Genomic DNA, 22769 nt, shown 5'->3' on the forward strand with positions numbered 1-22769 from the left:
AGGAATTTCTCAAGGTAAAATAACTGGCAGGTGCAGAGTCGGAATCTGCCTCCCAGAACCTGTGACCTTAACTACCCACCACTCTGCCTATAAGACCATCTGCGGGTGCTCAGCTTTGCATTGGTGAGGTTAGGGCTTGTAACTGACAGGTCTTCCCTGCCTACTGCTGTATGTAGCTGGTGTCACTTGGTCTTCACACACAGCATTCACTGTGTCTACAGCTATGGAGCCAATGGCAGAATTGGGGTTGCCAATACCCAGAGGAGTTTGTGATGAATCATACTTCATACTCCCTTGCAGTTATGGGCTGATATGGTTCTAAAACCCAGGGAAAGCCATCACCTCATTTTTCCTTAAAAAAAAAAAATCCTAGGAGCTATAAAAGGTCAAGAGAACCAACATCATTGCACCAAAAGGGAAACCGAGGCACAGAGAGTACGGCTGACTTGCTGTAGGCCACACAATTTAGCAGGCTTTGTAGCAGATTTTACATCTGAGTTCTTTCCATCTGAGGCTTTTCTTGCAGAAACCAAATCTCTCTTCATTTACCTCTTCTTAGAGGTTTCTTTGCCAAGGTCTAGAAGTTCAGTAAACAAAGAAAGTACTAATGACAATTATGATAACTGCTAACTACTTACTGCTTCAGTTATTAGCTAGCAAAATATGAATGCAGTGCTTATTGTATGTTGACATAGCATCAACACGTGCACTACAGAAGAGCGCTGCTTCTTCCAAGGATTTCTGGAGTTGAATGAGTTTCAAAGCCATAGTACTCCAGGACAGAATTTCAGGGGTCGATAGGACAGGTAATTTTAAGCCAGAGGTCATCACCTTCTGTAAGGATATATCCCAGACTTCTGGATAGACCCAGAAGGAACTTTTTTTTTTTTGTGGTACTGGGGCTTGAACTCAGGACCTATACCTTAAGCCACTCCACCAGTCCCTTTTTTGTGATGGGTTTTTTCAAGATAGGGTCTCACAAACTGTTTGCTTGGGCTGGTTTTGAACCACGGTCTTCCTGATCTGTCTCCCAAGTAGCTAGGATTATAGATGTGAGCCACCAGCATCTGCCCAGAGTGAGCTTTTGAGCAAACTTGGCAAGGCCAATGGTAATTCTAAGCTGCCTTTATAAGCTAACATGCCTTCTTAAATTGCTTTGGCTTCTGTCCTGTCCAGTGGCCTTCCCTGATGCTCCAGTCCTTGAGTGACTGGTCCCCTTCGGAGCCCTGGGTTAGCCTGCCAATCCATGTCTCCTGATCCTTGCCTCCCAGGTTGGCTCCTGGAGAAGGCCATTGTGACCTGGGCTGTGCACACAAGCTATCCCTCTGGACCTTTGCTTGTGATTTCTCATAGTGGGAGTGGGCCTAAAAAGAAAAGAGCCCAGCAGATGAATCTAGAGGCCTGGAAACAGGATGCAACTGGTACCCTGGGGGTCCATTTGTCTAAGAGCAGCTCAGGCCCAAAGGACCAGGCTTGGGGAGGGCTCAGCTGCGAACAGCACTGAGGAGAAACCTTACCTCCGTACTGGGTTGCTGGCGCATGGAGTCTCTGCCCTGCCTGTCTGTTTCATCAGGTTCTGAGGTTGGGATGAACCTCTTCACCAACACATGTCCATTTTATTTTCAAGGCCAAACAAGACATCATGCTGTCATTTCTCTGCTCCATGAGGAAATAGCAGAACACAGGAGCTTAATTCATTCTTGGGGTGAGAAAACAGGGGCCCCACTCAAGAGTGCCACTCCAAAGGGGCAGCAGATCTCCCCAAATGCTCTGCATCATTTCCCCTAAAGAACAGGACAACAGGGATGGAGGCATGGTTCAAGTGGTAGAGCACCTGCCTAGCAAGTGTGAGGCCCTGAGTTCAAAACCCAGTCTGCCAAGAAAAAAAAGAAAAAGAAAAGGAAAATAATTAGGACAGCTTTAGCTGGGTGCGGTGCCAGACTCCTGTGATTCCAACAACTTGGAAGACCAAGGCAGGAGAATGGCAAGTTCCAGACCAACCTGGGCAGCTTAGCAAGACCCTGTCTCAAAAAAAATAAAAGGAAAGGAAAGGAAAGTGGGCAGGAGATGTAGCTCACTGGTAGAGTGCTTGCCTAGCATATGTGAGGCCCTGCGTTTGATCCCCATTACTGCAGCAAGAAAAGGAACAGTTTTAGTCAGGCTCAACATTATTGAGCCTGTTGTGAGGTAGGAGTTGGGAACAGGAACAACAGGAATTCTATCAGCAATAATAGCCAACCCTGCTGAACGGCTGGCTACCTGCCAGGCAGAATGTTGGGTCTTTGCTTGAATTATGTCATTTAATCCTCACAGAAGATGATGGTACCATTGCTATTTTACAGACAAGGAAACTGAGGCTTAGAAGTCCTACAGCTGGTAAGTAGCAGAGCTGAGTCTTAAATTCCGGTCTGATTTCAGAGTCTGAGCTCTAACTGGTGAAACCAGGGTTCTCACAGAGGAATTCAGGAACCAGCTGCCTGGGAATTTCTCAGCTTCATAAAAATGTTGCATTCTGGGTTCTGGTTGCACTTACTGAATCAGAACCTTGAGGAATAGGGCCAATAAACTGCCACTAACCATCTTTCCAGGTGGTTCTGATGCATGTTGTCTGAAGTCCCCTGCAGTGTGCTGCACGGTCCACTGAGTGGGGAGAAGGGGCCGGTGGAACCTAAGACAAGAAAGCCCTAGTGGCAGGGAACCCTGTGTGGTGTGCTAAGTGTTTGGAATTACTTCCATGAGAAGGGTGTCTCTGGTGGCTGTCCTCACATTCTGCCTGCATTAGCTGGGTCCTATCCCACCCCAGCTTGAGCTGTTGGGCCCACAGGAGCATCTTCACAGGAGGCCCAGGTGTTCCTAGGGCCAGGACTGGGACCAATTCATCTGGAGGACAACTGAGCTTCCAGGCCATCCCACCCCTCTAAACCTGAGTCTCTGCCCCAGAGGATCCTTGCCCTCCTCTTGCTGAAGACCTCATCTTGACCTGCCCAGGTCCTTAGCATGCTCTTCTCACCTGGTGACCAGTCAAGATGACACTTATCTGGAGTTGGTGATCTCTGGGTAGAGAGTTGGGGTGAGACCACTGGCTCTGAGACACAATTAGAAATAAAGAAGAGAGGCATGTCACCAGGTGCCAAGGCAAGCTAGTCCGGCATTTCTGACTCACTAAGGCATCAGATGGCCTTCAGGACACAGTGAAGTAGACAGTTCCTCCTGGTCTGGAAATGCCAGGAAGTGAGGGTGGGGGGAGACTACTGATGAGATCTGGGACCCATATACCCCTCCACAGACTCCCCAACTGCTCTTTCCCTCAACATCTCCCTGGGAAATGTATAAGATCCACTTACTTGTAGCCCACATGGCTTCAGTCCATGTGATTCAAGTGGTCCTCACAGCTGCCCTCTACATTATTCTGAACCTGACTTCACCTGATCTGGGTGGGATGGACCAGATTTTCCTGGACAATTCCAGTATCAGGGCTAGTCCCATGTAAGAGAGGAAGGAGACAAAAATCCTCCTTCAGGCATGTCAAAGAGCCTCCCTTCTGCAGGAATGCAGGAAAGAGCTGGGTCTACCCATGAAGGGAATACCCCTTTTCCTGACTCGCCTGCCTGGCTATGTTTTTTCTTGAGGTGACTCTAGGTACCCCATCTGGATGACATCTCCAGGCAAGGAGAGAAGGCAGCCCCAGACCCATGGAGCTCACAGAGACACAGCACAGGCTAGAAGCAGCTCACATCTTTCTCCATCACCAGCTGAAGTCTCTTCTTCCTCCTCATGCCACATCCTCCTCATGTCTTCCAGGATATGGAGAATGCAGACAGATAAGCACTGTCTGTTTGGTGATGGCTGATCCAGACTGCAAGTCCTGTTCCTTTTCCATCTGGCTTCCTCAGTGAACTTTCTGCTGAACTCCTTCCAGTCCTGTGGGCAGCTCTCCTGCTAGGAGGAGCTGGTGCCAGGAAGAACAGAATAATTGCCTCTCGTGTTGTGCATGCAGAGCCTTCATTAACACATCCCCGGAGTGGCATTTGCAGCCCTCTGTCACAGCAGCCCGCCACTGAATAGCACGCAATTCATCACCCTCCAGAGTCTCCACTGTCTTCAAGGAGCCAATTAGCCTTGTGTTTCTGTGAGTTGGAGTTGCATTGGTTCATTCGGAAGTCATGTCGTCATACCGCTGTTATTTACAGAATTTTTCTCTATTGCCTTGCGTACTCAATAGCACATATAAGTAAGTGGCCAGGCCCAGTCACTCTCCATTTTTCATCCTATCTTTGGTACAAGGAAGCAATGCTTCTAATCCAAGGAAGTCATGGAACAAAGAATTTGGGAGGAGGAGCATTTGCAGAAAATCAGAAGACCTGATTTTACTAATTAATGGCTGTGCCAATAGGTTTGTGATCTTGGGCTAAACACTACATTTCTGGAAGTCATTTTCTTCCTTTACAACATAAGGGGGCTGGCATTGACACACAGGCTCCCAGAATCTTACAGCTCATCTAGGTGACTGTAATTTTACCAATAAGTCAACCAAGGCCTAGAATGGCCATTCAACCCACCCAAAGTCATGTAGTTTGGCAGTATTAAGGTGTGGGATCTTCAGGCTTTCTGGATTTGGGTGAGACTGAAGTTTGAGATCAAAGACAGGGAAGAGATTCTTCTCTGTGCATGTGGTGAACAATAAGGGGAGATTTTTCTTTCACATCACAGATTCCAGGGCTGAGAGTGATGGTTTTTTCCCAACAGTGATTTTGGCCCTTGAGGGGACATTTTTGGTTGTTACAATAGCAGACAAAGAATGGGGAGATGGAAAATTCAACGTAACCCACTCCTATGACAGGGGCATTAACCCACTCATGAGAGTAGAGCCCCATGATCTACCCACTCTCCACTTGAAGGTTCCACCACCTCAACCCTGCCACACTAGGGACCAAGCTTTCAGCACCGGAACATTTCGGGGACAATCCACTCCAAACCTTAGCAGAATGGATGCTTATGTAAATTTTCTGATTCTACCAAAACTACAGAAGAAGTATGATGGGTCCTTCTTCACCAATATGAACAAGGAGATTTATTTAGCAAGGCATCATCACTTGCCCAGGGTCATGCTGATAGTGAGAGGAGACACTAGGATTTAATTCAAGGCCACCTGTTCTATGACTGTGTGCATCTCCTTTTAGTTTCTCAAGCTGCCCCTGCCCACCTCTGTTTCTACATCGAGAGGCAACAGGTGGCTCATTCAGTGCTTGTGATCTGGATGGCCCCAGGCAAGATGAAGGGAGATTATGGAGTCCAACCTGGCTCCTTGACGGTGGGAACCTCTGGATGGCTGGGTGAGCTGCTGGCCAGAGCAGAGCAGGGCTGGGCTCTGCCAGAGAAGAACAAATCTCTCCTTTCCAGTCCATTCCCTCCTTCCCAGCTAGGCTGGGCCCTGCTCTCCAAGGTTCTGAAGTCATTTCTGAAACTTCCAAGGTGTTCCGTCCTCCCTTGTTTCAGGGGGTGACAGACTAAGTACAGGCTCTGGTTTGTGTTTAGCTTTGTCTTGAGCCAGTTTTGCCAACGAAGTTACCTCAAGCAATTTGCTTGCCTTCCTGGAGCCTCAGCTTCTCCATCTACAAAATGGAAAAAAAAAATGATACCCAATCTCCAAGGACTGGATCGAGCATTAAACAGATGACAAAGAGAAACTGATAGGTTGTGTGTACTCAAAAAATCTTTCTGATAGGCATTGAAAAATGATGGGAGGGTGGCTGGAAAACATGGGAAAGGAAAATGGTTGGGATGGAGATGGAATCGAGAGGCAGGTAAGGAGTGGCCTGTTTGTTTTTCCACCTAGAGCCCTGGTAGAGGGAAATCCCTCTGCTGGTTCCAGGCAGCCTTGCTCAAACACATTCAGTCATTTGTACCGATTAAACCTACTATTCTGTGTGGGCTCAGAATCAACTTCTCTGTTTCCATAAGGAGCTAAAGCACAATGCCTAGAAGGCTCCATGCCGCCTGGCACAGAGGCTCCACCACTGTGTGGTCTTGAGTAAGGAGCTCCCTCTTAGAGCCTCAGTCTTCTCATTTGTAAAATGGGATGTAATGTCTTACTGGTGCCTGAATGGTGAAGTTAGATCCTGCCTGGGTTGTGCTGGCTCAGAGCCTGGCTGTAGAATGTGTTTTATGATGGCTAGCTGCTATCCATTGTTGTTTTTGTTATTGTTGTCATCATTGTCACACAGACAGTGTTCTTAACCTGGCTGCCTGTCTTAGAGACATAGTTATCCAGAGAGTGTGGCTGGTTTGTCCCTGGCCCCATGCCTGGCAAGCCATATCATCCAAGGGTGAGCCAGCTGGGCCAGCTTCATCCCCAGGAAAGGCAGCCCAGGTGTCAGTGGGGGCTGCATTCCAGTGACAGTCCTCCTTGGCAGAAACTTCAACACTGGGGAGGCATTCCAAGAGGTCAGCCCTGTGGCCTAGGAGGTAATCCTAACCTGATGTTGATGGATAGCACAAGAAGCATTGACTGTACTCCTGGCTGCTGTGGGGCAGATGTAGTGTTGGGGAGAGGGCTGGCCAGGGGGGCGGCTGATGGGAGACCCCACTCTACCTCAGCTCCTGCCGAAAGCCTTTGAAGACAGAATTCTGGTTCCTTCTTCCAGAATGTCCTAGGAACAAGTCTCCAAAAGCTGTGGCCCCCTCCTCCTGCCCCTTTTCTTCTTTCTGAGGAAGTCACCCAGGGTAGAGATAGGGCTTGGCTGACCTTATGGACTGGTGGTTTCTCCTGGTAGAATGAGGACTCTTGGAGCCTCCCTGTGGTGACAGGAAGGTGGACAGAGAATGGCACTTCATTTCAGGCACTTTCAAAGGTCCCTTCTAAGGAGGTGACCTTGTGCTAGGTGTGCAGGTCCCAAGCTGGAAAGAGTCCTAGGGGAGCTAATAGTACAAGAAGAGGGTAAGCACGTAAACAAAGCAGACAAAGTCCACGAGTCAGCAGAATAGCATCACGAGTCCTGCTGCCTAATTAGTAGCTGTATAACCATAGGTGAGTCACTGTGCCTCTCTGTGCCTCAGTCTCCTCTTCTGTAAACATGTTGATTGTGAAATGTAAATAGTCAGTAGTCTCCGGCATCCACGACTTTGCTTTCCACAGTTTCAATTATCCTACTCCAACTGTGATCCAAAAATATTAAATGGGAAATACAGAAATAAATAATTTATGAAGTTTTTTGTAGTATTGGGGATCAAACCCAGGGCCTTGTGCATGCTAGGCAAACACTTAACCACTGAGCTACATCTTCAACTCAATAATTTATAAGCTTAAAAAATCTTTGACTACAGTGTGTTGTTAGAATTGTTCTGTTTTTTAATCAGTCATTGTTGTTAATCCCTTCCTGTGCCTAATTTGTAAATTAACTTTTATTAAGGTTACATATGTACACAGGGAAGACATAAGGTTGTACACTGTTTGGTACTATTTGCAGTTTCAGGTACTCACGGGGTTCTTAGAATGTATTCCCTGCAGATGAGGGGGACTACCATACCTGCCTCATAGGGTGATTTTTGTGAAAATTAAGTGACTTTACATTAGAAAATTCACTTAGGACAGGGCTGGCTTGTTGCACATCCTGTTCTTGCATTAGGTATCCTTAGCATCATGATGGTCAGAGGCCACAGAGGTAGAGTCAAGTGATCAGGAGGAAATAATATAGGGGTGGTCAGTGCAGAGGGAGCTGTTAGTGTGATCTGTAGGGGTCCCTAAAAGAAGCCATGGTTAACCTGAGCTTTGGATCTAAGCTGTGGGCAGTGTGGGGAACAAGGGCCAGGAGGTAGGACAGAAAGAGGCGAGTACTGAGGGCAACCCCTGGTTTGGATTCACCAGAGGCCAAGATGAGACCAGGGTGGGGAGCTGGAGAGGGCCACAGAGGTCCACCTGCAGGGCCCTGGAGGCCAGGCAGAGCTGAGGAAGATGGTGGTAATGTGAGGAGGGTGGATAGGTGCAGGCAAGGCTGGAGAAGGAGGACGAACTTGGACAGGAGGTAGTTGCCATAGTGCAGACTAGAGACCAGAGACCAAAATGATTAGGGCTGAGCTGGGCAGCAGAACAGGGAAGCAAGATGCACAGCAGTAGAACACACAGGCCTCCAAGGCTGCCGTTGTGGTGGTGAGGGAGAGGGAGGCCCCAGACCACTGCTCAGCTCTGGCCAGACAGACCAGAGGATGAGCTCTGTTGTTCCTAGAGACAGTGCAGCCAGCGGGAGGAGAAGGGACTTAGAAAGGTGGAAAGGGTGAGGCAACGAAGACAAACTGAGCATCTACCAAGTACCAGGAGTTACACTTAGTAGTATTCACTTAGTCCTCACAACATCTCTCTTGGAGGAAACTGAGGTCCAGAGAGTGTCAGTGACTTGCCAGACAGTGCAAGGCTCCAGATCTCCGACTTTTGTCTGTTGCTTTTGGTTTTGTTTTGTGGCAGTGCTGGGGATGGAACTCCAGCCTAGATCTCTATTAATTCTTTACCACGCTGCCTGTTTATCTTCAACTGTCTCCAGACAAACCCAACCTGTAGGAGGAGAGCTCCCTGCCATCGCCATTGACTCAGATGATACAAACCAATGCTGCCTCATGTGACTTGCATACACTTCCATTTTTGCTTATTTTAACTCAGCCAAGAATTTCAGAAGAGCATCATTCCTGGAGGATTTATTCATTGAGTGTCATAGTCCATATATTGAGCCTACAAGCAGAAAGGACATAGGTAGGTCTAGATGCCAAAATATCTGTCTCTTGTGTATCTTGAGAAATTGGGAAGCTGGGACTCTAGGATTCCAGGGGACAGTGGGCTTCCTTCTGATTCAGGGTTGGGCCACCCTTTGGAATGGGCTGGAGTATAGACCATTTACCCAGTTTTTCACATGGGGTGAGAGAAAGTGCCAGCAGGTGGGATTTCTGGTACTAGGAAGGTGCTTTTGATGGTCAACTCTACAGCAGGGTCCCGTGGGGAGGACAATCTTTCAGTGTCTGCTGGGGGCTACCCCAGTTACGCCCCACAGAAACATGCATGTCATTGTCCCCTCAAGGATGAAGAGTCAGGGACTCTGAGGGGTTGAGTAAGCTGGTCTAGGTCACACAGCCTGGAAAGCATCGATGTGACATTCCAGCAAGTCTGGGGAACTTCCAGCAAGTCTGAAGCCACTCTCCAGTCCTGAGGGTGACACTAGTGACTCTTATTTGAAGCCAGGCTCCTTTCAGGTGTTGCTTTTTCTGTTTCTTTTTTTAGGTCTTAGGAGTTAGGGTTAAAGACCCAAAATGGAGTTTGCTATTTTGTACAACCAACCTGCCTTGAACGTCATCCAAACACCAAGTTCCGTTCACAGAGGAAGTGAGAGGTGTCTGATTTGGTCATGCAGAACACAGCTGGGCTGCCTGAAACGAAACACAGTGGTTGCTCTGAAGGAGGTGTCATCCTGGCCAATCTGGCTTGAGTCAGAGTAGACACCACTCCTACATAAAAAATACCAGGCCAGTGTCCCACTAAGCTTGGCCCCTCAGGTCACCTCTGGCCCACTGTCTGGAATCCACATTAAAGGAAAAGAGGAAAGGGGTGGGGGAAGAAGGAAAAGAAAAGAAGCAAGAAACAGAAGGGCTAAGCAGCCTGTCCAAGAGGCCTGGCCAGTACTTACGATGGTGTCATCTTGGTTTTGGTTATGTCCAGGACCCAGAAGTAAGTCTAGGTAGGCCGCCTGAGGTCCAAACAGAATGTGGGACACTCCTTAATTAAAAAAAACCCCAAAACATAAAATTATGAAAACAAATTAAGTACAAAAGTGAATGTTTAGAAGGAGGGGAGTGAAGCACAGAAAACTGTTGACGTCTTACAGATCTGAGTCTCTTTCTTCAGAGGTCTCTGGAGGCAGTTTACCAGAGATGCCACAGCAACACTTCCTGTCTGTAACCTGGCTTCCCTTCCCTGGCTACATCACTCCTGGCACCTCCCTGCAGTCTCAGGGCCCCAAAACATGTCTCTTCAGCTTTACAGTAAGTGCACTTGTGATGAGACCCCAGAGTCAAAGACATGAAAGCTGTGGCCTTGTGGATGTCACCCAGAGCAGGTGTTCCTAACTTTTTATGGGCCCTGACCCCTTTGACAACTGAATGACACCTACTGAACCCTTCCCAGGAAAATGCATAGATACTCAAGACCACCTAATTTGATATATAATTCTTAGAACCTTTATAGCCTATCTGTGATCCCAGGTAGGCAACCTCTAACCTAGAACATTTCTCTCATTCCTCAGGTGAGGCAAGATATACTCAGAAGGGTGAGTGACTTGGTCAAGGTCACCCCAGTAAGTTGGGCCAGAGTCAGGACAGGATCCAGCCCTGGCCCCTCTGTCCTCATGATGGTTGCCCTGCCTTTAGCACCAGAGTAAGGTCTTCAAGGACGGAGAGTCCATATTAGGGCCTCTCAGAAGGCCTTTCTTATATCTTCTATTCTCTTTCCCAGACATGCATTTTTGCTTAGTGAACCTCTGAAAAGGTAGGAATGATGTCACTGAAAAACACAGAGAAGAAAGAACACTGCAGTTTCTGAGTATGAGTGTGCAAGAATTGTATGAGAAAGAGAAAGACAGAGTCAGGGGGAGAGAGAGAGAGAGAGAGAGAGAGAGAGGCAGGGAAAGAGACAGAGAAAGAGAAAGGCAGAGAAAGAGAGAGAGACAGAAAGAGAGAGGCAGAGAGATAGAGACAGAGAAAGAGGCAGGAAGACAGAGAAAAAGAGAGAGGGCAGGGAGAGAGGCAGAGAGAGAGAGAGGCAGAGAGATAGACACACAGAGAGAGAAAGCAAATAACAGGAAAATCTCCTGAGAAAGAGCTTGCTCCATTTGTACCTGGAGACTTGTGCCCTGGGGAAGTCCAGCGAGAGTCCTGCTGATTGAGCCCTGCCTGAACCCCTGTGCTCTCTCCCCTTCTCTGTCCCCTCAGTATCCCATGCTGTGTGCTTTGCAGGTGTGCTGTCTTCTGCCTGTATAGCTTCCCCCTTGCACAGCCTCAACACCCTCCACCAAAGCTGCTCAGCTGTCTTGACACTTCCTCTGAGTCCCCAACTAATTTAGATCTTCTGGTACCTCCACCTCCTTTTCATAGCAGTCATTTTTGAATTTTTGTTTCAGATCTGTGGGCTCATTGGAGAGAAAGCTCCATTTGATCAGGGCCTGGCACGTGCAGGCCCATAATCCATAATCACTCACTGATTTAAATGAATGGTGGCATCTGGTGGTTTGGAACAGGGTATCTAGAACAAATGCTTACCCTCCAGTTCATTCCTGAAATCCTGACCAGGCCCGCAGGCAACCAGGAACTTGCTTAAGCCTCTAGAACACAAGCAGGGATTTCTGTGGCTCTGGGTGCTTCATTTGAGCTGTGAGGGTCCCCTAATCCCCCAGCCAGAGGACCCGCCAGCAATTGAGCTAGCGGGGGCTCTTGGCCCAGTTCAAGAGCAGAGGGCTGAGGTGGGTGTCCCCTGAGGGCTGCACACACCTGGGCATGATTAAGAAACTCAAAAACAGCTCCCTTTCCTGCCTTCTGGGATTGCCTCCAGATAATGGAGCTGTCTTGAGAGAGCAGGCAGCCTGTTATTCACACCCAAGTTCTTTTTCTTCATTCCATTTAGTTTAGGATAGAGTGCATTCTTTTTTTTTTTTTAACCTGACACCACAATGCATGACTGAAGCTGCGTGTGACTATCTCCCAGGAGTCAGCAGCCCTGATCAATTCTTTTTCTTTCCTCTTGTTTTTCTCAGTATTGGGCTGGTGAGGTGAGGAGGGGAGGGATTTATGCAACAAAGAAGCGATGAGGTACAACCTGTTTTTCTCCTTCCAGGCCTGTGGCTGCCAGGGGAGTAGGGGTTGTGGGTAGAGAGCACTGATACCAAATGCTCCTCCCAGATTCCCCTTGGCAGTCAGCTTCTCTCCCCTCCCACCACCCCAGTAGCGGGGAAAGGGGTGTGTGACATCTGACCACAAATCTCAGGGACCAGTGGGTATCAGGAGCAGGTGAGTCCACCTCAGCAGGTGGGTGCCTGCTCCATCTGCTCCCTGCTTCCTCTTCCACAGACTCCAGCAGAGCAGCCTGCTTCCTTCCTCCCACCTCAGATGAAATAATCAGTATGAATTTTTCTGCCTCTTGACAGGCAACAGGTACTTAGTTTACTTGCACCAATCACCTTCACAGGGAGATGAGAAATAAGCCATGATAGGACATTTAGGCAGCTGAAGACAGCTGATTGGCGCTGATGGGAGTAGGGTGTGTGTGTGTGTGTGTGTGTGTGTGCGCGCGTGTGTGTGCGCGCGCGCGCGCACTGCCCATGTCTACCCTCTCCAGTTAATCATGAGTGGCTTTCAGCAGAGCTCTGCAGCCTCAGTAGCTGTGAGCTGTCCTCAAGGCCGGGCTGACTAGTCTCTGAGCATCATGACAGGGCCCGCAGCCTCCCTCCCTGCCTTACTCAGCTAGTGACTCTGCCTTAGATCATTGCACCCTGGCTTTGGTGCTTTGTCTCTGTTCCGGAAAAGGCTTTGCTCTGTCATAACTTCCCTCCTCCCAAGGCCAGTGCATCAAAAGAGAGTCACCACCCTACCTACGAGTATTTTGTGCTCCCAGGTGAGTGGTAGGCGTCACACACTGGGGTGTGTGGGGATGTCAGGAAAATTCCTAGGCAGAAAGAAACCGTTGAGTTTTATGACAGCATCCAGCATTGGTCTGTCCTCAAAGCAGGGCTCCATGTCTTCTTGTCCAGTGAATTATTGAACACCTGACTGAGAGGCGCAGTCTGCGGGGGTTCTGCACAATAGCTTCAGGTCTGCACTGCCTAGTGGAGAACACTGGCGCTTCCACCGTCGGGGCACCTGATGTCTCTGTGTCCCTATTTCCTCACCTAGAAAATGGGGGTGATTATATTAATAAAGAATTGTTACGTGTAAAGCAATTTAAAAATGCCAGGCACAATAAGCACAATTTAAGTGTGTGCTATTGTTATTAAGACTAGAAAGACAGTCACTCCAAGGAATCCAGTATTACTTTTAACCAGGAGCTGTGAAATTCCTTACCTTGTAGGTATCCACAACCCTCACCCTCCACAAGCTTCTCCTCCACACGCGGAACCACCTTTATCGCAGAAGTCAGAAAGCTTTTTCTGTAAAGGGTCAACTAGCAAATATTTCAGATTTTGCAGGTTGCACAGTTTCTATCACAACTAACAAATTCTGCTGTTGTAGTGTGAAAGCAGCTATGGATAGAACATAAATGATGAGGGAAGTTGTGCTCTAATAAAGTTTTGTTTACAAAAAAACAGAAAATGGGCCATATTTAGCCAGCAGACCATAAATAGTTTACCAATCCATGATCTATGATAACTCCTAGGAAACCTCTGCTCGCATTCTACCTCTTCTACCTAGGGGGGTACAGCCTGTGTACCCCAGGCTGGCTTCAGTCTCATAATGTACCCCAGGCTGGCCTTGACCTTGAGATCCTCCTGCCTCAGTCTCCCAAGTGCTGGGATTATAGATGTGTGCCACCATATCCGGTGCGTCCTACCTTCCCTAAGATGCCTGCTTGGATCCTTACCCCTGGACTTGTAAAGCTCTGGGCTTGGGGGGAGCCAGGTCCCCTGGAGAGAGTCCAGGGGTAAGCTTTGGACCTGTGCTGACTTAGAGCAAAGCACTTACGGGCCCCGGAGCCTCAGTTTACCCATCTTCAAAACAGGTATGAAATGTTTTGTCTTATTTACCTTATCCCTCAGTTTGACAATCAAATAGACTAAGGGCACATGGATGGGACTGCATCCTGGAAGTGGCTTTCCAGGGTGTTGTCCCCAGTCCTCAGAACAGGGCTTGGCAGCTGGTCAGTGCTGACTGCAACTTAATACCAGCGATGGTATTAAGTTCAGAATTTTGCATCCCACGTTGTACGTGTCTGTACATGGCCAAGTGGAGAACACAAGGGACACAGGCCCAGGGGAGAAACAGTCGCATTTCCTGGGGCAGATCTGCAGAATGCCTATCTTCTGAGAATGCAGGCAGGGTCAAGCTGAGCGATCTAGACTGCCATGACTCGAGTAGGCTGTCTACAGGCATGCATGCTAGAAACCTGAATATCTTTCCTCAGGCTGATCTAACAAGTAACCACAAACACTGGGCTCCCAGCAACAGAAATTTATTCTCTCACAGTTCAGGAGGCCAGAAGTCTGAGATCAAGGTGTTAGCAGGGCTGGGTGTCCTCCAAAGGATCCAGTGGACAATTTGTTTCTTGCCTCTTTTAAGCTTCTGATGGCTGCTGGCATTCCGTGACTTGTAGCCACATTGTTCCAATTTTCCATCTTCACATCACCTCTATACTTCTTGTGTTTTTGTTTCCCTCTTCTGTCTCTTATAGGGACATTTGTCTTTTGATTCAGGTCCCACTTCAGGTCAAGCATGGTGGTGTGTAGGTGTGTATCTATTATACCAGTACTTGGGAGCTGGGAAAGAGGATTGAGTTTGAGGCCAGCCTGGGCTATGGAGTGAGATCCTCTCTAAAAATAAACAACAACAATAAAAAAAAAAAAACTTGGATAATCCAGGATGATATTATCTCAAGATCTTTAATTTAGTTTCATCTTCAAAGCATCTTTTTCTAAATAAGGTTACATTCTTGTGTTCTGAAAAATTGACGTGAACATGTCTCATAGGTGCCAGTCACTGTTCAACCACTATAGAATCTTATTATTTTCACTTATTTTTCTATCTAAAGTATTTCCTATGTCACAGAACACTTTTTCAAAAACATTATTTTTGATGGCTAATAACGTTCCATATTGAGTTTTTCCTGTTTGTTTTTTTAGACAGGGTCTCTCTATGTAGCCCAGGCTGGCCTTGAACTCAAGATCATCCTATCTCAGCTTCTGGAGTTTGGGATTTTAGGCACCACACCTAGCTGATGTTCCATGTTGTGAATGTATCATACTTAACACAATTTATTTTGTTTAGATTGTTCAGAATTTTCTACTGTTATAATAAGGACACAGATACCTTGCTTGGGCTTTGGAGTCAGAAATTCCCAGAAGAAATTCTGGTTCTACTATTTTTCTAGGGTTGTAACCACAGTCAAGTTTCATAAACCTTTTTGAACCTTGGTTTTCTCATTTGTAAAATGGAGATAATACTAATCTCACGGAATGACTCTGAAATCAGATGAAAGGATATATGTAAGCTGAGCATGCTGGTGCACACCTGTAATCCCAGCACTTGGGAGGCAGATGCAGGAGGATAGAGAGGTCTAGATCAGCCTGGGCTATAGTGAGACTCTGTCTCAAATCCTCCCTCTACTAAAAAGAGAACATATGTAAAGTGGTCAATGACAGGATATTTGGCACATGTATGTACTTACTAAATTGCAGCCACTCTTGTTAATATTAATACCAATGACAAATCTCAGTTAATTTGCTTGGATGAGTTCATAGAAGTGCTATTCCCTGATCAAGGTGTGTGGATAGTTTTAAGGCTTTTGGTTTGTACTGTCAAATTGTGTTTTAGAAAATGGATCCACAGAGACATGCAACCTTGACCGATCTATGTAGTAACTACTTGCTGTCTCTGGATTCTTATGGCCACCTTAATCAATACACAAAGATTTTATGAGTTATATAACCAGGGTTAGGCTTTGAGAATCTTGAGACAACTAAGTCACATACATGCATGAAATAAGACTGAAAAACTAGAGTCCATCAAATCAGCAAATGTTTATAGAGTACTTGCCATGTGCTGGCTACTGCCCCGGATGGTGGATGCAATGGAAGGAGTGGTCCCTGCCCTCATGCTGGACTGAGTGGCACCACGTCATTCCCACAGCAGAGTTCAGGGAAAGTAGAGAGCTGTGGAGACCAGGTAGGCAGAGAATGCTCCAAGAAGGAAGGATCCAGAAATGGACTTGATAAGGAGCAAGGACTGTGTGGGCCTAGAGGCTTGTGACTGGCCACCTCAGATAGCTTATGGAGAGTGGGTGAAATAAAAAGGCTGTCAAGCTTCATCCTGAAAGGACAGGGGAGGAGGGGAAAGCCAATGAAAGACACTGAGCCCTCAGCAAGCTTTGAGCTTCCTCCAGTGGTCGCCATTGCTTTCTAGGGCTCTGGGGGTGAACAGATCCTAGTTGTTCTGATCATGGTGTTTTATTATTAACTGCCTAGGCGTTAAGTGTCCCTAGGCCAGTGACTCTTCCAGGAATTTTTTTCTGTTCCACTGCTGTGTATTCCCCAGGGGACTGTGAATATCTAATGATTGACCAGTGCTGTGTCACCTTTGATGATTAATATGCTTCCCTGTTAATGATTGGGGTCAGAGAAGAAGGGAGCCTTCTCCATGATCCTGCCTGACCACTGCTGACTTTAGTCAGCAGTGACAAGAGCTGGGGGTGGGGAGGGGGGAGAAAGAAGGGCAGCTTGAAGGGACCAAGGGGAGGCTCTGTGTGTAGAGAACCCCTCTTCCAAGCTAATCCTGAGGCCAGTCCTAAGTCACAGGCCTGGTGGGTAGAAGTGAGTATGTGGAGAACATAGACAGAGCCACTTCTCCATTTTCCTCCCGTTCCTGTAAGTTGGACTCACAGTGCACCCTACCAGACAGAAAACATGGTAGTCATGTCTAGGGATGAGATCAGACCCACTAAGGTCACCACACACTCTGAGGCTTTCCATTGCTTTGCTGCAGTGGAGGAAGGCACCTCCCGCGACCCCAAAGCTCAGGGGACCCAGGTGACTCAGAGTCATAGAGCAGCTTGAGATCACCTGTGAGCCCCGTGGGAGGGACAGTGATGTGCAAGCCCAGTGTCAGGCTTCAGCACCCAGATCTCCTGCACTCAGACTGGTGCCCCTTCCACTGCTGTGCCAGGACCCTGAAAGTTGGCCTGTACTTCTCGAAGGTGATTTTCACCGACGGAGCTGGTTTCCACTTGCTATTGCTTGGCACATACCTCTTTTATTTAAAAATAGCAAAGTTCCTGACTAAGTCAGGAAAATCAATGGATCCATGTAAACCTCAAACAAAAACAAGTCGGTAAAAACACAAAACTTAGGAAAACCTAGCCTGGGAAGGCTGCTTTCCCTGCCCCACTACACGTGCATGCTGTCAAGGGCCAGTGCTGAGAGAAAGAGAGAGAAACCGAGGAGGTTCTCCTGGCTGGCCTTTCTTTTGAGGGAATGGAGTAAGGAGTTGAAGCTGAGTCTGGGAGGAGAGCTTAGCAAAGGGGCTAAGAGGGGACTTAAGTCACAGGGCTCAAGGAAGCTGAGAAACCCTCCTCTGCTTGGACATGGTAGGCACTTGGGGCCTAGTAGAGAGGGAAAGAATTACAGACAGAAGCTTCTGGTTCACTGAGGCATGCTGGGAAATCCAGTTTATATAAAGGAGGCTGGACTTTATGAACTGTGCTCTGTACCATCCCATCATGCTTTGCTTCCTCGGACCCTTGGTTCATGCTATCTTTGTCCTGAAAAGCTCCCTTTATGTGTTTTTGTTTTTCTTGTTTTGGTTTCTGTTTTGTGGTGCTGGGGATTGAATCCAGGGCCTCACACATGCTAGGCAAGTACTCTTATTACTGAGCTACATCCCAACCCCATTATGGTTTTAATATCCATTTCCCTGGTGATAGTAAGATTGAATGCTTTTCACGTGTTCACTGAATATTGGAATTTCCTCATGTAAAGTGTCTGTTCATGGTTTTTACCCATTTTTGTTTGAATCACTTTTTTTTTTTGAGGTACTAGGGATCAAACCCAGGTTCTCACAAATTCTACACAAGTGCTCTACCACCAACTAGCACCCTTAGCCCTTGAATCACTTCTTATAACTACCTTGACAATGTGTTGAAACTCCCCACCCCCATCTGTGGCTTGTTTTTTCATCCTTTAGGTGTGTTTTCACAATTTCTTTTTATTTTAATGTTGCCTATTCCATTACTTATCAAACTATCTGCAGGTGATGGATTGGTTTTTTTGTTTGATTTTTTTTTTCTATCAGTGCTATACTGACGTTCTAAAAACAAAATAAGGGCTGGAAGAGTGGCTAAAGTGGTAGAGCACCTGCCTTGCAAGCAAGAGGCCCTGAGTTCAAACCCTGGTACTTTCAAAAATAACAATTAAAAAGATTATTAAAATAAATTAAAAATAATCCCCCCCCAAAAAATCCAAAAATACTAAAAATACTAAGACAGTTGCCATGGAAATCTTGCTAAGTCCTCTTCTGTGACTTTGGCGCTGAATACTTGTAGGTTTTCTTCAAGTAAAACACCTGTATTGAGTCAGATACATTTAAGCACACCACAGATGCTTTCAAATATAGAACGGATAGGATAAAAATATTACACGGCCCTGGAATGTTGAAAACGGAGCACGGAAGAAAAGAAAATCCAGCTGGCAGACGTGAAAAAGAGGAACAGTATCTCACTAGGATAACGACAGAATGTCCTCAAACAGCAAAGTCTGAAAACAACCAGATTAGGAATGGAATACACTCTACCCCGGCACATTTCTTACCATATGAGATGGCTTACCAGAATTACAAGCCAGGAACACAGCGATCTTCCTGATTTACACGCCTTCACCCAGAATGCTTTAGGGCTTCATCATTTTGAGGACGAATGCTGCTAGTGTCAGAGCTTGGAAATGAAAGCAAATTAATTTTAGCTATGGCAATCATCTATTCCACTTGTTCATGGGATTCTTTATTAAAGTTTTGATTTTGTATCACCCAACATCAATTAATTTATCCAGATAATTTCTGTAATATTCTCTAAGCTTTCAAACTTTGTGGGTATTAATTCAGAATGGTCTGTTTCAAAGAAGTCTTCTTTAAAAACCATAGTACACAATAAGTTTTTGTTGAGCTCATTTCTAAATGGGTCATCTTTCTGGGCCAGCTATTCTATAATCAAAGATATAGACAGACAGACAAATACAAAAAAGGGAGCTCGCATGCCAGTCATGTCTTCATTTTTACCAGGTTCTGATCTGGCAGATAAGTGGCATGAAACTTGATAATTGACTCACTACAGTTTTTCCCACTGTCCGGGTTTCAGTTTGCAGGGCAATAAGAGCAAAGAAACAGGAATAACTCAGCATCCTTTGGCATCACAAATGTTGAGATTGCATGTGAACGTTTGTGTGAGTGTTGAACTTGTGAGTGCTGAGTGTGTGTGTTGAGTATGTTTATTGCTTTTGTGTATCTGTTGAGTAGTGTGTGTGGAGTATGTATGTGCTGAGTGTGTGTTGAGTAAGTGTGTGCATGTGTATTGAGTTGTGCATCTGTTTTGAGTGTGTATGTGGGTATTAAATGTCTGGGTGTTAAGAGTGTTTGTCATTCAATGTATGTTAAGTGTACATAGGTGTTGAAAATACATGTGGGTCTCTTGAGTGTGTCTGCTTACAAGTGTGTAACAAAGACACCAGGAGGATCAACATACAACCATTTTAGGTCACACACATTACATCAGGAATCCAAGGGGCTGCTTTCAGAGTCTGATTTCTTTTGTGTGGTTTGCAGCTTGGTACAAATGAAACAGCAAAAAACAGCTGTTATTTATTTGGAGGGCATTATTTTGATTAGTCTGGAAAAACAAAGAGGACATCGGGGCTGATCTACGGTTGATATATTCTTAGTCATTTCTTTTTCTATCTTTTATTTTTTGGTGGCACTGGGGTTTGAATTCACAGCCTCACACTTGCTAGGCAGGCACTCTACCACTTGAGACTCTCCAGAAGCCCTTTTTTATGTTGGGTATTTTTGAGATACGGGCTCGTGAACTATTTGCCTGGGCTGACTTTGAAAAGTCCTCCTGATCTCTCCCTCTTAAATAGCTAGGATTATAGGCATGAGCACTGGTGCCTGGCCTCTTTGTCGTTTGTTTAGTGCAACTTCGTGTATGTAGATATGCAGTGCACACTGAGGTCCTCTTCACCCCTCAGTATCCTCCTTTCCTATTACACCCACTCTGATGATTGCCCCCACCTTCCCTAGACAGTCTCATATCGTTGTCATCATTTTACATCTAGGTTCCACAAATGAGCAATATTTGGAAATCGGTAGGGTTCCTCAAAAAAATAAAAATAGACCTTGGGTATACATACAAAGGAGTATAAATCAACATACAAGAGAGATACCTGAATATGACATTTGCAGGAAAATACATGGAACTGGAGATCATCATGTGCAGTGAGATGAGTCAGTTCTTTTGTTTGTTTGAGACAGGGTCTATGTAGCCCAAACTGGCCTTGAACTCGAGATCCTCCTATGTCAACCTTCCCAGTGCTGGGATTACCAGTGTGTACGACTATACCCAGTGGAGATTTAGTTTTAAATAGTTATGGAGAGTTTTTTTTGGATGTTCCTAACACAAAGAAGTGGTAAATATGAGTGATGGATATGCTAATTACCCTGATCTGAGCAATACACATTGTATACATGCATTGGAATGTCACACTATTCCCCATAAGTATGGACAGCTACTATTTGTTCATTTAAAATAAATCAGCTCCTTAAATCAAAGAGGATCAGAGATACCAGAGCCCAAGGTGCTACAGAAATGGAAGCACTCCAGTAGTTCATAAATGAAAACATTTTCAAGATTTTGTTTAGCTGCCAAAAGATATAACTGCTGGCAATGTTCTATTTCTCAACCAGGAGGGAGACACTTGGGTGTTTGCATTGAGCTATATCATGAGTCTAGTTCTGTTTTGGATGCTTTTCTGTTTCTGTGTTATATTTCACAATAAAAGGTTTAAAAAGAAACCTGAGTGGCCTTGATGATGGAAGCTGATTATGCGAATGTCTCCTTTCAGGATGTGGTCCAACTTAGTAGTTCCCAAATTGGACCTCATCAGCACCACCTGGGGGGACTTCTAAAATGAAGTGTTCCCTCCAAGACCTAGGAATGCCGAATTCCTTGGCACAAGACCTAGAACTAGTGTTATGAAAAATCTCCCCGTGATAGTAATGCTCAGCCAAGCTTGAAGACAACAGCCTCAAGCACAACTCAGTTAAAATTCATGCATTCTCTGTTGTTTGTTCGTATGACCAGTGGCAATGCTCAAAATACACTCCTTGCAAGACAGAAGGCTGGTTCATTGAGCAATGTTGTAAGTTCTTTGTTCCTATTCTACCTGCTGAGCTCAACCTCATCTTTGACCTTCTGATCTTGTCAGTTTTGTACCACGGAAGTAAGAAAAGATATGCAAATATAACATGTTATATACATTTTAAAAACTCTTAAACATCAATGATTTTTTTTTAAATGCTTTTTTTTGGTGGTACTGGGGATTGAACTCAGGGCCTCATGCTTGCTGGGCAAGCACTCTCACTTGAGCCATGCTACCAGCTCTTAATGCATCTTCTCTTTCCCTTTACTGTTTGTCTCTTGACATCTTCTGGGGAAAGACCTCATACCTCCCTGAGAAGAGAGCTTTGTAGGGAGACCAAAGTTGTGAGTGAGACCTAAGGTCCACCCGTAGGAATGGACCGGCTTCCCACTGTAATGAATGCTATGGTGGTGAGAATGCCTGTCTGCTAAGACAGCCCTTCATATGCTGTTGGGGAAAGGAGACCCTCACCACACTCATCTTTAATCTAGACCTAGCTGACAAGTCATGGAGGTGGAGACCCTTGCTGGAAAGGAAGGGCAGAGGACTGAGGTGTGGCCTTCGGTCATCATGCATCTTCTCCAGGGCCTTATGAAGCCAGTCCTGAGAGTGCCGTTATTTTCCCTCACTCTCTAACCTAGAAACAACACAAAGCACAGTTCTATTTGCTGCTCTCCCTGGGGAGGAAGGAAGAAAGGAGCAGGAGTTCAGGACTCACTTTGCAATTTGAGTCTCAGGAATGCAGAAGAAACAGCAGTCCCTGCCTCTGAGCTGAGATGCTCTACTGAAATTTGACTCATCCTGGGCAGTTTATTGTTTTCCCCTCTCCTTCCTTGTGACACAGAGGGGTTAGGTGAGTAATGCTCTGCTCAGTGAGAGAAAAATAGATCCCCAAATGCCTTCCATTATGCTAAAGGCCTATGTCACCAGCTGTGGCAGCAGGGGGTGTGGTCACCATCCATTAGCAGGGGAAGATGCAGAACATATGACTCCCTGTGCCCAGGCTATTTGTGGTTCTAAAAGCCCAAGCAGTGACTGAAAGCAATAAGCACAGTAGAGTCAAAAAGCCCTGCTGGGGGTCGTATGGGCGCCTCATGCTCAAGCAGCCATTGTATGCAGGAGTTCCCAAAGCCTGCACAAAAGGCCAACAGCAAGACCTACTTTCTGCTGCCTCACCTGTTTCCCACAGGTGTAAGAAGAACCTCTTCCATCCAAGTAGAAAGAGATTATTTACTGAGTGACTGTTACGTGCCAGGTACTGGGCAAAGCATTTTCCACAAGTTATGCTATCTAACTCACATGCATGGACGTGCAAGCACATACACGTCAACCTTGAGCAGTACTCAGTGTCTCCTTTCACAGAGGAAGAAACCAAGCTTCAGGAAGGTTCCATCGTGTGCCCAGGGCTCCCAGGCTAACCCAGGGCACAGACTCAGGTAGTCTTCAGAAAACAGCTCTAACTTGGTACATCCATAGGAGAATACTTCCTTGGCTAAATGCAGTTATTTGAACAATGAACAAGATAAGTAAAGGAAAAATCTCTGTTGCTTCATTTGTTTTGCTCCATAGGCCATTCAGGTCTCATCCCAGAGGCAGGACTCCTGATCGATGACCCCTGCTTCCTCCAAGCGTTTT

The 22769-nt window shown here is 46.3% G+C and overlaps 1 long non-coding RNA gene across 1 annotated transcript; it reads right to left on the reverse strand.

Annotated features, from left to right (window-relative positions):
* Window positions 1-9287: 9287 nt before the first annotated feature.
* LOC141424613 (uncharacterized) lies at window positions 9288-11102 on the reverse strand. Its single transcript, XR_012449486.1, has 3 exons — window positions 10872-11102; window positions 9666-9754; window positions 9288-9408 (listed from the first exon to the last, which is right to left on the reverse strand). It is a non-coding gene; the product is annotated as an uncharacterized lncRNA (long non-coding RNA).
* Window positions 11103-22769: the final 11667 nt, after the last annotated feature.

The sequence above is a fragment of the Castor canadensis genome, chromosome 7 (genome assembly GCF_047511655.1).
Source record: "Castor canadensis chromosome 7, mCasCan1.hap1v2, whole genome shotgun sequence".
In the NCBI taxonomy this organism is placed as follows: Eukaryota; Metazoa; Chordata; class Mammalia; order Rodentia; family Castoridae; genus Castor; species Castor canadensis.